Consider the following 14,765-nt stretch of genomic DNA (forward strand, 5'->3'; position numbering starts at 1 on the left):
TCCCTTTGGCCAGATTCTGGCCACAGAGTGGTCTTCTCACAACAAGACCAATTCGGTCTTAGTCGTTGTAGCGTGAATACAACATACTCTTCTCTAAATGAAACATTTTCACAGTATAATTACTTATTATTAAAGGATGAATTTATGGTTCACGAAACATCATATACCTATCTATATTTTTCTATATCATTAACTTCAACCCTTCGTTATCAATTTCTATACGAAGAACCTGCAGAAGGGAGAGTTTCACAGAAGCCAAATGGAAATAATAAAATTTAAAATAAAAATTTATTGTTCCTTTAAAACAGTAAACTATTCTATCTTTTATTCTTAGTTCTTTACAATTCCTTTACAATTTAAATTCCTCTCACGTCGAGTTTTAAAATAGCCAGTATTCAGTTACGTTCTCAGGTACTACAAGCATTCGTCTTTTTCGTCTTCCAAAGAATTTTCCGGCCGCGTTCGTCTTTATTTTCTACTCTCGATGTGCTGCACTACTACGACAACGTTCGGTACTCGGCAGAAACGATTTTTCGATGGTCGATGTTGAAACAGAAGTTCGATCGAGGTCTACGTGCATCGTAACAAGAAAGAATTCGTGAGTTACTGAATCAACAATCTGGATTCTCTCTCTCTCTCTCTCTCTCTCTCTCTCCCTCCCTCCTTGTTTTTTCCTTCAAGTCCTCGGTCTCTGTCTGTTCACTTGAGATACAAGAGATACAAAACCAACACGATCAAATCGATCGAGTTTCGCAGGCTGTCGCTATTTCTCAACGAAAATTGTTTCCGTTGGATTGCTTCGGTGCTTACCGATTGTGTCAACAAGAAGATCTCATCCCATCGATGTTCTCCAATCGATTCCTACAAGATGCATAAATGTATTAGCATTGAATAAAACGTTTCGCAATGAAAGGATATAAAAGGAAAGAATTTGTCTGTTCGCACTCGGCAATCGATCTCTATGTCTGGCAGAAGACATTAATTCGATTCGCGGGAAACACGAAGATCCTGCAGCGTTCGCAAATTCGTCGAAATCAATGGAACGCAATCAAGTGTACGCGAGTAGCGGCTGCGGAGGCAGCGACTTTCAGATATCGACTACCAATTGGAAAAATATATCTATTATCACGAAATGTATAAAGTGTAGCTCCTTTGTTCCGGAAAATTTATTCGAACGAAAAGCGTCAACTGTTCAATAGCCGATCCCTATTATTATTTTACTCGGCGATAAATAATTGTAAGAAATAAATATTACAGTATATCATTTTTACTTTCGATGATCAAAAAGAAAGAAAAGAAAAGAAAAGAAAAGAAAAATAATAAAAAAAGAGAAAAAAAAAGAAACATACCCTACAATCTACTTCTTATACTATAGCAAAAGAAAAGTTTATTATGATTTTAACGACGTCCTTGAAGATGGTAATAGAGTGAAAAAATCGTTACTTTCGAACGGAACATTCGCGTCAAAGAGCAAAACTAACTACATATATTCAATCTCTGTTTCTCTCTCTTTCTCTCTCTCTCTCTCTCTCTCTATCTATCTCTCTCATTCTTTCTCTTTTTGTTTCTTCTCCAAAAAAATTTCATGAAAAGGTGTACCTTTATAAAAGAGTTAAAAATTGAGGACCGGGGTGAAGAGAGAATCGGCAACGGAACTATGTCGAGTTCATGGTTCACCAGTCAATTTTAATAGCGGTATCCCTTTGAAGGAGGTCAACGATGTTCGTCGTCACCGATTAAAAGCGTCGTAGTTGCACTGGACAAATTTAAAAGGGTCGAATGGTGAACACCACAACATCGAGCCTCTCTATGAACATATGTAACCCCAGACATACAGAGATACATAGGTATGTGAGCTACGTAATACGCGACACGAATTTATTACACGCATTGTGATTTGGAGGCACGGTCATTTGTCGAAAGATTAAATTGCACCAGCACCGAAAAATGACTCGTTCCATGTGCTACGGCTTTGTGCCGCTATCATATTCGTTTCCGACGCTTCTCTTTCTCTTTCTCTTTCTCTTTGTCTCTCTCTCTCTCTCTCTTTCTCTCTCTAATTCTTTCTTTTTCTCGTATCGTATGTTAGATTTTGAAACGATACTTTTAAAACTATCCGGTTAAAGGTAAGAATATATAAATGGTAAATGGGTACGCTTTAAAGTATTACCACATTTCATCAAAAATATACTTAGATATATATTTTTATCTAAGAAGCTTTTCAACAAATTGAGTTTTCAATTTTGTTTGAACTTTTGTAAACTTAAATTTTATTCAGTATGAAAGTTATGTTATATGTGGGTAGAAAAATTATGTTTTTCTACGATAAAATTACTTTTATGAATTTCAAAATAATACTTCTAATTTCATACCCAAATGTATGAAAAACTTTATGCTAAAGTAAGGAGTTAAGAGAAGTTTCATAAATCAACAATGTTCATTGTGTTCCAAATTAAATGGTGGTAAGTTTTTTTTAATTGTTCTCACTGATTACCATTCTTGAGATAAATTCACATTTCCTGAATAGCTTAACGCTAACATCCTGTAAATTTCATTATCTTCTAATTCAGAGAATTATTTTCACGAAGTCATTTCAGTAACGAGTACTAGCATATCTAAACAAAAAAATCAATTGCTTTTTCGTACCTACTGATTTCCTTTGAAATTTTAAAATCTTCCCATCAAAGAAAAACCTGTTTCCTTGATAAAAATAATGAGATATATGCACATAGTCATATATGAAACACAGTTAGGTTGAAAATAACGTGATCCTGCATGAATATGCTCAACGAAATAAATAAAAATGTAACGATGTGATACAACATTTTGCTTTCATCCAATTTATCTCATTTTTTTTTCTTTCTTTCTTTTTTTTTTCTATTCCATCTTACCACTGAAGTCCTTTCTTGAAGGATACTTCGTTGATACCACATACTACTCTAACGATGTGGCATTTTTCGTCCTTTTTAACCGACACTATGTGACCTGAGAAAGAAAAATGGAAATCTAGAAAAAAAAAGAGAAAGAAAGAGAAAGAAAACTGAACTGGATATTTTTCCTCTTCTTCGTGTCATTATTTCCACCCTATAACCTCATAAAATAAGTAACCTTTTTACAGAATGAACATTCCACACGACGTTATTAATATTGATCGACACTCATTATTAATTACGAACGTCTTTCGAAATCGATTCACCTGTTGACCTGGTCTAATAATAAATTCTTAATTTTCATTGTTACACGTTGTTTGGGCGTTTTCAAAAAAAAAAAAAAAAAAAGGTCTGCGAATATTCAATGTTATTTGATGCTGAAGCGTAGTAAAGCGATTCGAATAAATGAACTCTTTTAAGAGCAACGATAAACGAGAATAAGATCTCGTTCGCGAATAAAACGAGGAGTATGGAGTATAGGAATATGGAAATGTTGGTGAAAATCGTTTAGAACGCTTGAAAAATCGAACCAGACCGTTTAATACGAAATATTGAAATATCGAACAGGTAAATATCGTTGTTGTATACGAGAGAATCGAGAGATTTAGAAAGGGGGTTGACACTGTGAAAATAACAAATGGCAAATAATTCGTAACGGATATTCAAACTACCGAAAGCATTGTCCAACGAAAAGAATAACAAGGAGAGAGAGAGAGAGAGAGAGAGAGAGAGAGAGAGAGAGAGAAATAATCACATCGTATATAACCTACGTTTGATAAACTATAATATCTGTTACGAATTATATAGTTATTCAAACTTTTATTCACAAATTAATAATTCTTGTCCATTCTTTCATTTCTCCTCATTTCTTCCTGTTTATCTTCATTTTCGTTTTCATTAAAAAAAAAAAAGAATTGGACAAGAAGAAGCTCGAAAAAAAAAGCTTGAAGGAGTTTGTAAAAATACGTCATACTACGAATTACGATGAATCGAATCGGATAAGTCTTCCCCGTTAACGAAAGCTTCGAAATAGCGGGAAATAAGCTCAAAAGCATTGGAAAAGGCTACATGAAACTCTAGCGACATAGAAACGAAGCGAAACTTTACAAATTTAATCGAAGCGTTGAAGACTTGAGGTCTCCCTCACTTTTATGCCGCCTCCATTATCGAGCTTTTTTAAATTGGAAATATCGGAAAAGTTTGCGAAAAGGGCGTTACATCGACGATAAGCAAATCAATGGTTTTATAAGAATGAACGATCGTTATCGAAATAAATTTTCCGTTTTAACACTATTTTCGTTCTATTCATCGCGCTAGGTCCTTTGATGATGAAAACGCAAACGCGAGTAGAAGAAAAAAGAAAAAGGCTTCGAGCTAAATTAAACGATTTTCTCTGGCTTCGGAGCTAAGAAAAAAGAAAGAAAGTATAAATGAATTTTATGCCACACACATACATATATATGTATATAATAATTACCGAAATAGTGATTCTCGTAAAAATATAGGAGCATTAAATAAAATAATACGTGGAAAAAGTATGAAATGATAAAGGAGAAAATTACCGACGAATTTCCAAGCAAAATAGGGGATTGGAAGAATTAAAAAGTCAGACGGTCAGCGTTTTCAAATTCTACCCTTGAACCTGCTTTCTACTGCACACTCACATTCTTGATTGTTCTCTCTCTCTCTTTCTCTCTCTCTCTCTCTCTCTCTTATTTTTACAACAAAATTTCATGCAAATAAAGTAATGAGTTCTGAGTAAAATATCAAAGGTTTTGCGTAACGAGAATCACTGGCCATCGTGATCATAGTAATTACTTGAAATTCAGTCTTTTAATATATTCTCTCTGTTGTTTTTGAAAAAGAACACGATTACTTTGTAATATCGATCGTCATAATCATAACTTTCTAGAAAATATGGCGATTTAGTGGAAAGATACACGTTATTTCACATATTCGATTCGATACTCAATCGATTGGATAAAATCACCTTACAAAAATATTTTCCCTATAATCTTTAGCATAGTATGTATGTAGTTATTTAATGTAGTTATGTATTTTATTTAATTTCTAGAGTTGCGATTTAAATTTGCATGCAGGAAACAGACAGAGAAAGAGATAAAGGATCAAAAAGATTCAAAAATAAACACAAAATGGAAGTATTTTCGAGCGAATTACAATGACAATATAAAACTACGAAAGTAGATGAGAGACGAACGATTTAAAAAAAAAATAAAAATAAAATAAAATTTCCGCTCTGTACTTCGCACTCTCGTAATAACAACAATAATTAAAACTGAGAGAGGAACGAAATTTAAAATAAAATCTATCCCTGAAAATTCACATTGGAAAACTGAAAGAATCCGTGACCGGTAGCGAAAGTTTTCGATAGAGTTCGCGTGAGTGCAACCACCAACTGAATAGGATTTTTACCCAGGAAAAATTGAATCGTTAACGTAAACCGTAGCTGGTTGAGGCTGATGGGTTGTGTTATACCGCTATCGATCCGACTGAAACTTTTCATTTTGTTTCGCCTATCATAAACATCATTTCGATATTTTTTTTTCCTTCCTTTACTTCCTATCTTTCTCCTCATTCGCAAATATATTAGATTCGCAAAATAGTTCAACTACTACTTTTTTTCATGCTCGAATATACGAGAAAATATTTATTCCGTTACTACGCTGGACATCGATTTCTAAGGACGGCCATTACTATTTGCTAAAATAACGAATCGTTTTGCAATAAGATAAATACGGAACAACGCCAACCGGAAAGTCGAATCCTATCGAGAAAGAAAAATAAATTCGAAGTTTGTTATCGATCAAAATATTTAACTGGAAGAAATAATAAAATAATTTGTTTCGAGTTCAATATTGATAAAAATGAGAAGATGCAGATTTGTTCGAACTTATATTAACTGACCTTGATCGTATTCGATAATAATTAATAATTTATTCTCTTTGGTGGACCATATAGAGTAATGTTATTTCTTGAGTTGAGCGTAAATGAACCCGATAAAAGTAGTTCATAGTGTAAATGTAGTTCGTTCCTGTGTTACAGCAATTTATGGTGCTACGCTTAACTGCAGTGAAGACTTAGCGAGTATGCGAATCTGGTCGGTATATCGGGTTGGGATATCGAAAGTTTATAAAGTTTGGGTGGTTGCGATTTTGGGTTGAGAAATATTGCAGAATTTGGGAATGTCGATCCAATCCGAAAATCCCTGATCCTATCCGAGTACGAAATATCGGCTTTCCGCACACTCTTAATTAGCTGCCAATTAATATTGTGTTTACTGTCGTTCATTCATTTAAGTTAGAAGACATTCCGATCGAACGTCCCAATGTTGTCGACTGTTGTAACTAATTGTTTTCTTTAACGATACAATAAGCCACCTACGTAAATAACGTAGGAGAATGTAATGAAAATGGAGATTAGCTAAAATCAGTACAAACTCGTTGATTGCCAAATTTGATGAGTGAATTCCGCTCTTACGGTCACGGACTGAGGAAATCCTGCGAGCGAATATGAAAGTCGTAGGCAACTTCATAAACCATTTGAATGTAGAACAAGTGTTTTCCATTCGTTTGCCGACCAAATGTTTTTAAATGAAAATCCCTTAATCGCAAGAATTTCTAATGCATGTTTGACAAAAAGATTTACTTTATAGCTCCTTTCTAACAACATTCTTCATGTATTTGCATGATTTTGTACTCTGGATTTAGACAGTATTTATATACACACACGCACACACAAATATATATATATATATATATAAATTCTTTCATAGATATATACATACATATGTACATGTATATAAGATCAGCAGATTTATCGTCGGTCTGAACCCTTTTACAGCTGAATCCCTTAGTTTAAACAAAATCTCTTATTGATCTCGTCCATCCTAATACGGTCTGTTTCTCCAGTTTACGTTATTACGTCCCATCGGATTCATCCGAGAAACATCCATTGTTTCACTGTCAAACGATCCTTCCTACACCGTCATTGGTGTTATCTCGTATCCGTAGGAAATGTTACGATACATGGTTCTTGTCGATGCTCCCTGAGAATTCGTCCTAACAACAGATTACGTTCGAACAACAACAACAGCAAATAGTTGAACACAATCATCGTATCGATCCAATATCCTTTTTTAAAGTCAACTTCATAATTCACTATACATATTTTTTTTTCTCATTAATTCACACTAAAATTGTGTGTCATGTGTTTTTGCGAGAAACTCGAGGAAGAAGTTAGTTCGCCGAGAAGTTGTTTCTCCTAAAAAGTAAAAGAACATGACGAAGTTACTAACAAATTTACTAAAATTCAGTGAGTAGAGAAACGCTCCATCCAGATTTGCTCGTATATATAGAGAAAGAGAGAGAGAGAGAGAGAGAGAGAGAGGACACCCTACTGTCGAGCAATTTTCGTCGTTCTACAGAATACACAAAGAAAGTTATTACTCTCTCGTTTGCTCAGTTGATCGAACTACTGGTGACAGCGTGATGCAGAAAATTAATAGTGGTCGAAGGAGAAATTCCAAAAGTCTTATTTTGTGAATTCTCTTTGAATAAACAAATGTAACTGACTTAAATGTTAAGGACAAACTCACGTCATCGAATTGCCTTGATGCTATATTATCGTAATTATATGAACGTTATTATCGTAACACGTGATTTTTCACAATCAACGTGTATTCCTTTTTTCCAAATAATGAATAAAACTGAATTTTTTTTTTTTATATTCGAGAGGAATTTAATTAATTTTTTCTCTATACTTTCTTTTTTTTCTTTTAATTTTTTTACCAACGAACGTATCGATAGAACAAAACGAAATTTCGATAAGTTTGACAGATCCTCAATTATTTATGAAATGTATTACTTAATAAATAAAAAAAATATGATAATATAAAATGATTGATAGATCAAATCGAATTTCATTCCGATATAATCGGTCCGCGTTAATATTGAAAAATTATTTCAGAAAAAGTAAATGACTCATTTGAAATGGATTATACTATCTAGATGCACGTCATTCTAGTTAAATTCATTTGAAACCACTGATATCGATTTGGAAGTGTCTCTCAACATCGAGATTGTGAATAATGGGAATCTATTCTCTGGTAGACATAGTACTTCCTCGTAGCACGGAATGAAGTATATGTAGGTAGGACCGAAGTTGTATAATCAGAGCAGTCGTTCGTATCGCTGTTTAAACTTTCCCCATAGTAATCTTTCTTCTCTACAGAGATAGTAAAATAATTAATTATCGCTAACGACGAATTTTGGACTCGTTTCCATAAACTTTCGCTCAGCTTGAATGCATATTTAATACAAAACAAAAAGAAAGAGAAAGAGAGAAATGAAATAACAAAAATTAACTTTCTATTCTTTTCAATATTTTAAAATCATAAACTCGCGAAACAAACAAAAATTTCAGTCTTATATCGTTCGAGAATCGACAAAGCAAATTCATTCGTACTTTTTTCATATTAAAGTGAAAGAAAAAAGAAAAAAGAAAAAGAGTGATAAAATAAGAACTTTCTCTCTCTCTCTCTCTCTCTCTCTCTCTCTCTCTCTTTTCCTGTTTCTCTTTTCTGATTCTCTCTTTTCCTTTTAAGTTTGTCCACTCACTTGCTCTCTCTCTTTCCTCTAACTTCCAGCATCGTTTTCCTTCTTTGTTTCTTACATGAAACTCAGATGCTTTCACGAAATCTCAAGAGTCCTCGTAAAGATAACAAAGGTCTCACCAACAAGGCGAGTCTTTTATACTTCGAATAATACCTAAGACATTCTTTAATCAAGAGTTTTTCGAATCGGAGTCACCAACACCACCACCAACATTTTATCACTAGCGATATAATTCGGAATAGTGCGAACAAAAGAACCTTTGACGATCGAAGAGATAAATCGCGTGCAAGTAGTTAGGATAAGTGTTAAATCGTTCAATCGCTCTGGATACTTCGATTTTGTACCAAAAAAAAAAGAACAAAGAAAAGAAAAAAAAATTGGAGAAATTTTTTTTAACAAAAGTTATCTCTTCAAGATTTCGATGACAAGAGAAATGATTACAAGATATGATAAATCTCTAAGGATGATATATTAAATGGATCGTAAACGCATTTATCCTCTAACTTTAATCTCTTAATGGTAAGTTTTAAGAAGAAAATAGGAAACAGTTATAACCGCGAGAAATCGTTTATGCATCTATGCCTGTCTTAACACTATTAACTTACGCCAGAGGAAATTAAAAAGCGAAAGGAAGATTGCTTAACGTTCGGAAGAAAATGGATATAATAAAAAACAGTGAGAATCCTCTTTTCTTGAACTTATAATTAGCACGGTTCGTCGAAAGAAAGAGAAAGAGAGAGAAAGAGAGACAGATTTCTTGGTGCTTCTAATTATTATTAATCTTCACAATAGTTCTCTTGAATTTCGTTTAGTTTTAATTTCCTCTCTCTCTCTCTCTCTCTCTCTCTCTCTCTCTCTCTCTCTCTCTCTCTCTCTCACTGTCTCTCTTCCTCAACTACGTAACTATTACCGCACAATCGACCATCCATTTTCGCCCTAACAAGCGATTATAGAGGAGGTTTAACAATTTGCGGATACAAAGTGCGTACACATAGATACAAGAATTGAAGAGACGGATAGAGAAAGAGATAGAAATGAAAACAACTAGAGAGTGAGACGCATGTACGCGTGGATACTCGAAATCGAAAATTGAAGCCGTGAGATTAACACATCGTACGTAGAGTCTCCTCCGATTAGCAAATTTGCCAAACTCATTTGCCAATTCGACCGATTTAATTTCCAGCTCGGGTTTCTCCAACCCAATTCAACCCATCCCATCTCACCTGCTGATTTGATCCAATAATGGGAAAAAAAATCCACAGATCTATTGAAATTATAATAGAACATGGCTCGATGATCTATGATCGAACATTTAAACATTAAAGATGATTTTAACAAATGCTCTAATATATAATAATCATTGTATTAATTCCGAATTGAATTAAACCCTGTTTCTAATGTAAATCATACTGGCATAATGCGGGATTAGAAACATTGCCTTGGTTGCAAGTAATGAATGTCATAGGTGGAATTAATGATCACATTTTGTAACACATACGATGAAACGTGTAATCGTTACAATAAAACAGAAATTCGTGGTTAATTTGATCATGATTATTACATTTAAGGCATTGTTAATGGATCTCATTTATTTTAATAAAAGAATTTTTCTCGATTAATGAGTTCTACGATGTGATTAAAAGATAGCGTGTAAGTTTAAAAGGAAAAATTGTAAGCTATGATCTACGAGCTTTCATACATGCAATCTATTACTGTGTCAATCATCCAGAACGTAATACGAGCAAAGACTACAGAGTTAGAGAAATCACGTCGTTACGTGTTCACAGATCTCCTGTCTTGATTAATACATAGATACCTACTTAACTATTATTCGTTGAATCATTCAAGAGAATACCGAAAGAGCACTCGATTAATTATTCTTTTTTAGTCGAACGTGTATAAAGAGAATTTTAAAGGCACTCATGGAAAAGAAGATTCCGTAACAGAGATATCTAATCGTACTATCGAACTCGCTTCTTTTTATCTGGATAGAAAATCCCTGAGATCTTCGGCCGATCTTATCTCGTCGATTACAACGAGATTAATTTAATTAACTAAATATCTCTCGTATTTGCATCTATATCCATCTAAGATTTTAGATGAAAAAAATTAATTTGATAGAAAAAAAAAAAAAAAAAAAAAAACAAAATACTATTATATTTTAATAATTATCTTAAATATATAAAATATAATAAAATGATAATATGATATGAATATCTATCTATTAATAAAATATTTTTTGATACTTTTTAACATTACTTTATATTTCTTTACTTAATTCACGCGATACTAAAAAAACTTTCAGGCTAATCTTTTATAATTTTTACACAATTCATAGAGAATATGATAATAATTTTTATAATATACTTCTCACTACTCATGACGAATCCATTTATATCGTTCTCACTCATACACTCTCACGTCCACTTTTATACTTTCTAACTTTCATGTTTCGCCGTCCAGCCTCGTACTTACATATTAAATAATATATTATTATTATTATTATTATTATTATTATTATTATGTATATTATTATTATGTATGTTGTAAGCAAATTATAATTTGTCGTTGGTTCACTTTGAGTAGAGGAAGTAGTCTTGTGAATTTCCATCCCTTTTTATTAAGAGCCAAGCTCCTAAGCTCGCACAAAAGTGGATCTTAGATTGTTCGGAAAAAGTCTATTAAATAAGAAACTATCGGTGATCGTACCTTAATTAAAAGTAAGAAGCGAATTGATGTGGTTTTGTGCGATGAAATAATATTCATGATGAAAACGATGACACAAAACAATACATACATTTTCTATCCTTTAAATAATTTTTTATTTATTCGTCTAATAATATAATTTGTTTTCGATAGAACGTCATTTGTCTTTTGTATTTTTATTTCGTTTATGAAAAATTTTAAACAAATTAGTAGTCAATCCTAAAACTAGAAACGTTGAGAATGATAATCGTTAATTAATATGATGTGACGCTAATCCTGCTGAGTTTCGAGATAATTATCGTGAAAGGTACAAAGCTAGCTACAAACTAGTCTCGAAGGACGTCGATGTGACACCATGATTGACACTTATGACACGTGTTTGCGAAACATGAGGACGTGCATAATGTAAAGCACTTATACTACGAGGAAACACTGGTTTTAGAATCCATCGAGCATTTTATGAATTATTCGATCAAAGAATTGTGAAAACTAAAGTATATTTAAGAAGGATTATTTATGCGAGATGTAAAAAGAAAGAAAAGAAAGAAAAAGAAAATGAGACAAGAGGATCTTACAAACTCGGATGACGCGGTTACCAAGCGATCATCCTCGAAACCCTATTCGTATAAGGAAGCTCACCAAAGGACAACAGTCTAAACATCGCGTCATGCGAAACAGCACATCCAACCTGTCATGCGCGTGAAGAATTTAAACAGGATTTTCGAAAGAGCTTCCTAAAACAAAAATGTCAATAATATTTTTTTTTTTTTCTATACTCGAACAATGAGCTACGTTCTACTTTTTAACCATCTACATATACCATTATAAATTTTCTTCCTTGATAGAATATATATAATATAAAACAAAAATCGTAGAAACCTGAAGTTACATAACAAATATGTTGACGTCGTTATGAGATACTTTTTTGAAAGTTTCGAAGTTTCACGACACGAAGATTTATGGGAAATCTATATCAGCAATAATGCATAATACATGATGCATATTGATGAGATATAAGAAATATTTTACAACGTAAAACTCTCGTCGAATTTCAAGATTCCTTTCTTAAAAAGTTCATAAACAAGGTCCTCTATGGAATCGTCATTTATTAGACCATTAGATCACCTTAAAAATTTTAGAAAATTCATTGGCAATTCAGACATATTCGAGATAATCTTTCAAATGACAAGACAAGACTGTCATCTCGTCTGACATTCGATTGCTTCAAGTAAAATATATAAATACAAAATGAATGAAGGAAACGAGAACTGCATTCGGTTGAATCGTAACGATGTTATCCCAAAACTTAATCAAAACGTTGAGTCGGAGGAAGTGAAAAAGAGAGAAGAGAAGAAGGATGGAATCATCGAAAGAACATAACGCAACTTACCTCAATGGAGGCGATCAGAAACCACAGCTGGTAGTCTCGAAGGACAGGAAGGCGGTAGCTCGACGATCCTGCTGGCTGCCTCGAGGGAAGTTCGCCCGGGCGGCATGGCTCCCACCTCTTCACCCTGATGCTCCCGGCTGCTGTTGCCCGGCAGAAAGAAACGTTTTTTCTTTCACTCTATATTTCACGAGTTATTATCCTTTATCAACAAGTACCTATTCGATATTGTAATATCTCGATTAAATCTATCTATCTATCTATCTATCTATCTCAGTCTCTCTTGCAGCTTGTTCACCGTCCTTGCTTGAAGAATTCGTTGAAGAACACAATGAACCAACAAGAAAATTCCAGAATCACACCAGATTATGTTCGACAAAGAGGAAAAGAATCCGTCCTCCCTCTCTTTCCTTCCCTCTCTCCCTCTCTCTCTCTCTCTCTCTCTCTCTCTCTCTCTCCCCCTCCTTCTCTCTATTTCACCGAAGTTCACATCGCGTCGCGACGACCACCGACCACGTCCGGCATCGCACTGGGTCGATATACGTGTGTGTGTCCTTGCGAATGTCCTGTACTTATGCGTGCATATCGCGTAAACGTAGAAATAGAACGTGAGAAGATAAAAAGGAAATTAAGGAAGAAAAAAAGAAAGAAAGAAAGAAAGAGAAGGAAAGGGAATGTTAAAAAATTAAAAGTTAAAGGTTTAAGAAAGGATGGACAAAAACCGAGGGAAATTTGGGATAAAAAAAAGACAGGAAGAAGGGTGAAAGTAGAAATAGGATGACAAAGAGGAGAATAAGGATAGGATGAAGAAAGGAAAGAAGAGGAGAAGAAGAAATAGGCAGAAGGAGGCTCGCGAAGGAGACTCGCGATAAGCTTTCCAAGAAGGATGCTTGGTTCAGGGAACGTGTGTGACTATCAATAGGATCAGAAGTGGAAAGAGAAGAGCACGAAAACCTGGCCACAGGACACGATGGCCCGGCCACTGCGCCGGCACTGAGGCTACGCCGCAGCCTCGGTCTCCTGGTGCTTCCTCCCTCTTTCTCCCTCTCTCACTCGCTCCTTCGCTCTCTCTCTCTCTCTCTATCTATCTACCTCTTTCCATCTCTTTCTACACAGAATCCCTACTACTGCGCACGCAGTCTTTCTCTCTTTCCTTCTCTCTCCCCCTTATCCTGTTAGTTCTCCGTTTTCATTTGATCTTTCTCCCCTTTCACCAAACATACCACCCCTCCATTAAATCTATTCCCCTCCTTCTTCTTCCCCTTTACTCTCTCTCTCTCTCTCTCTCTCTCCCTCTCTCTTTCTTTATGATACATTTTTTCTTTTCCTTTTTTTCCCTTTTTTCTTCCTCCTTTTTTTATATTTTTCTCTCTCTCTCTCTCTCTCTCTCTCTCTCTCCTGTTTTCTTTCTCTCTCATATCTTTCGAATCTTTCTACGTACTTGTATACTGTCTCCTCGTACCTTTTTACTCGGTCATATTTGACGATTATAAGTGGTACCCCTTCGGACAATTCTAATTCTTGAAAATAACCGGGCACGCGAACCCTTTCGACACGTTCCTGAACAATCCACCACCTCCTCCATCAGCACCACTTCTACCTACCAGTTTCCTCTCCTCCTTTTCCCTCTCTCTCTTTCTCTCTCTCTTTTCGCGTTCATCTTCCAACATATCCTCCACCGATTCTCTCTCGCGCGCGCGTGTACGACTACCATCACCCCAACACCCACCTTTCTCCTCACCAGCGAACAAATGCGTTAACGCGTCTCCCTTGCTTTGCCGATTCACATTCTACCCTTCTTTTCTCCAATGAAGAAGAAAAGAAAAATATCGGCCTATTAAAGTATACTACTGTTGAACTATTTCTCTCTCTCTCTCTCTCTCTCTCTCTCTCTCTCTTTCTCTCCTTTCTTTTTTTTTTTTTTTTACTGAATGTCAGGTATCAATGTATCATTTCATTGTTTACTATGAAATATAAAAAAAAAAAAAGAAAAGAAACTGTGTCACATGTCGTATTATACGATAGGGGGATCTTTGTCAAATAGATGTAATCTTTCACCTCGTATACATTTTTATTAGCGAGTCTTTGAATGTCTTGTCGTCATTATTT

General features: G+C 34.5%; 1 protein-coding gene across 7 annotated transcripts in view; it reads right to left on the minus strand.

Annotated features, from left to right (window-relative positions):
* The window catches only part of LOC124947511 (inactive dipeptidyl peptidase 10), an 86,857-nt gene extending 72,990 nt beyond the window's left edge, over positions 1 to 13,867 (minus strand). For 2 of the 7 annotated variants that reach the window (XM_047489781.1, XM_047489780.1), the window contains exon 1: positions 12,660 to 13,866. The gene's annotated coding sequence lies outside the window, so the exon portion shown is untranslated. Of the gene's footprint in view, positions 1 to 12,659 lie in introns of all 7 variants that reach the window. The other 5 variants (XM_047489773.1, XM_047489776.1, XM_047489775.1 and 2 more) reach the window with 5 other exon arrangements.
* Positions 13,868 to 14,765: the final 898 nt, after the last annotated feature.

The sequence above is a fragment of the Vespa velutina genome, chromosome 3 (genome assembly GCF_912470025.1).
Source record: "Vespa velutina chromosome 3, iVesVel2.1, whole genome shotgun sequence".
NCBI lineage: Eukaryota > Metazoa > Arthropoda > Insecta > Hymenoptera > Vespidae > Vespa > Vespa velutina.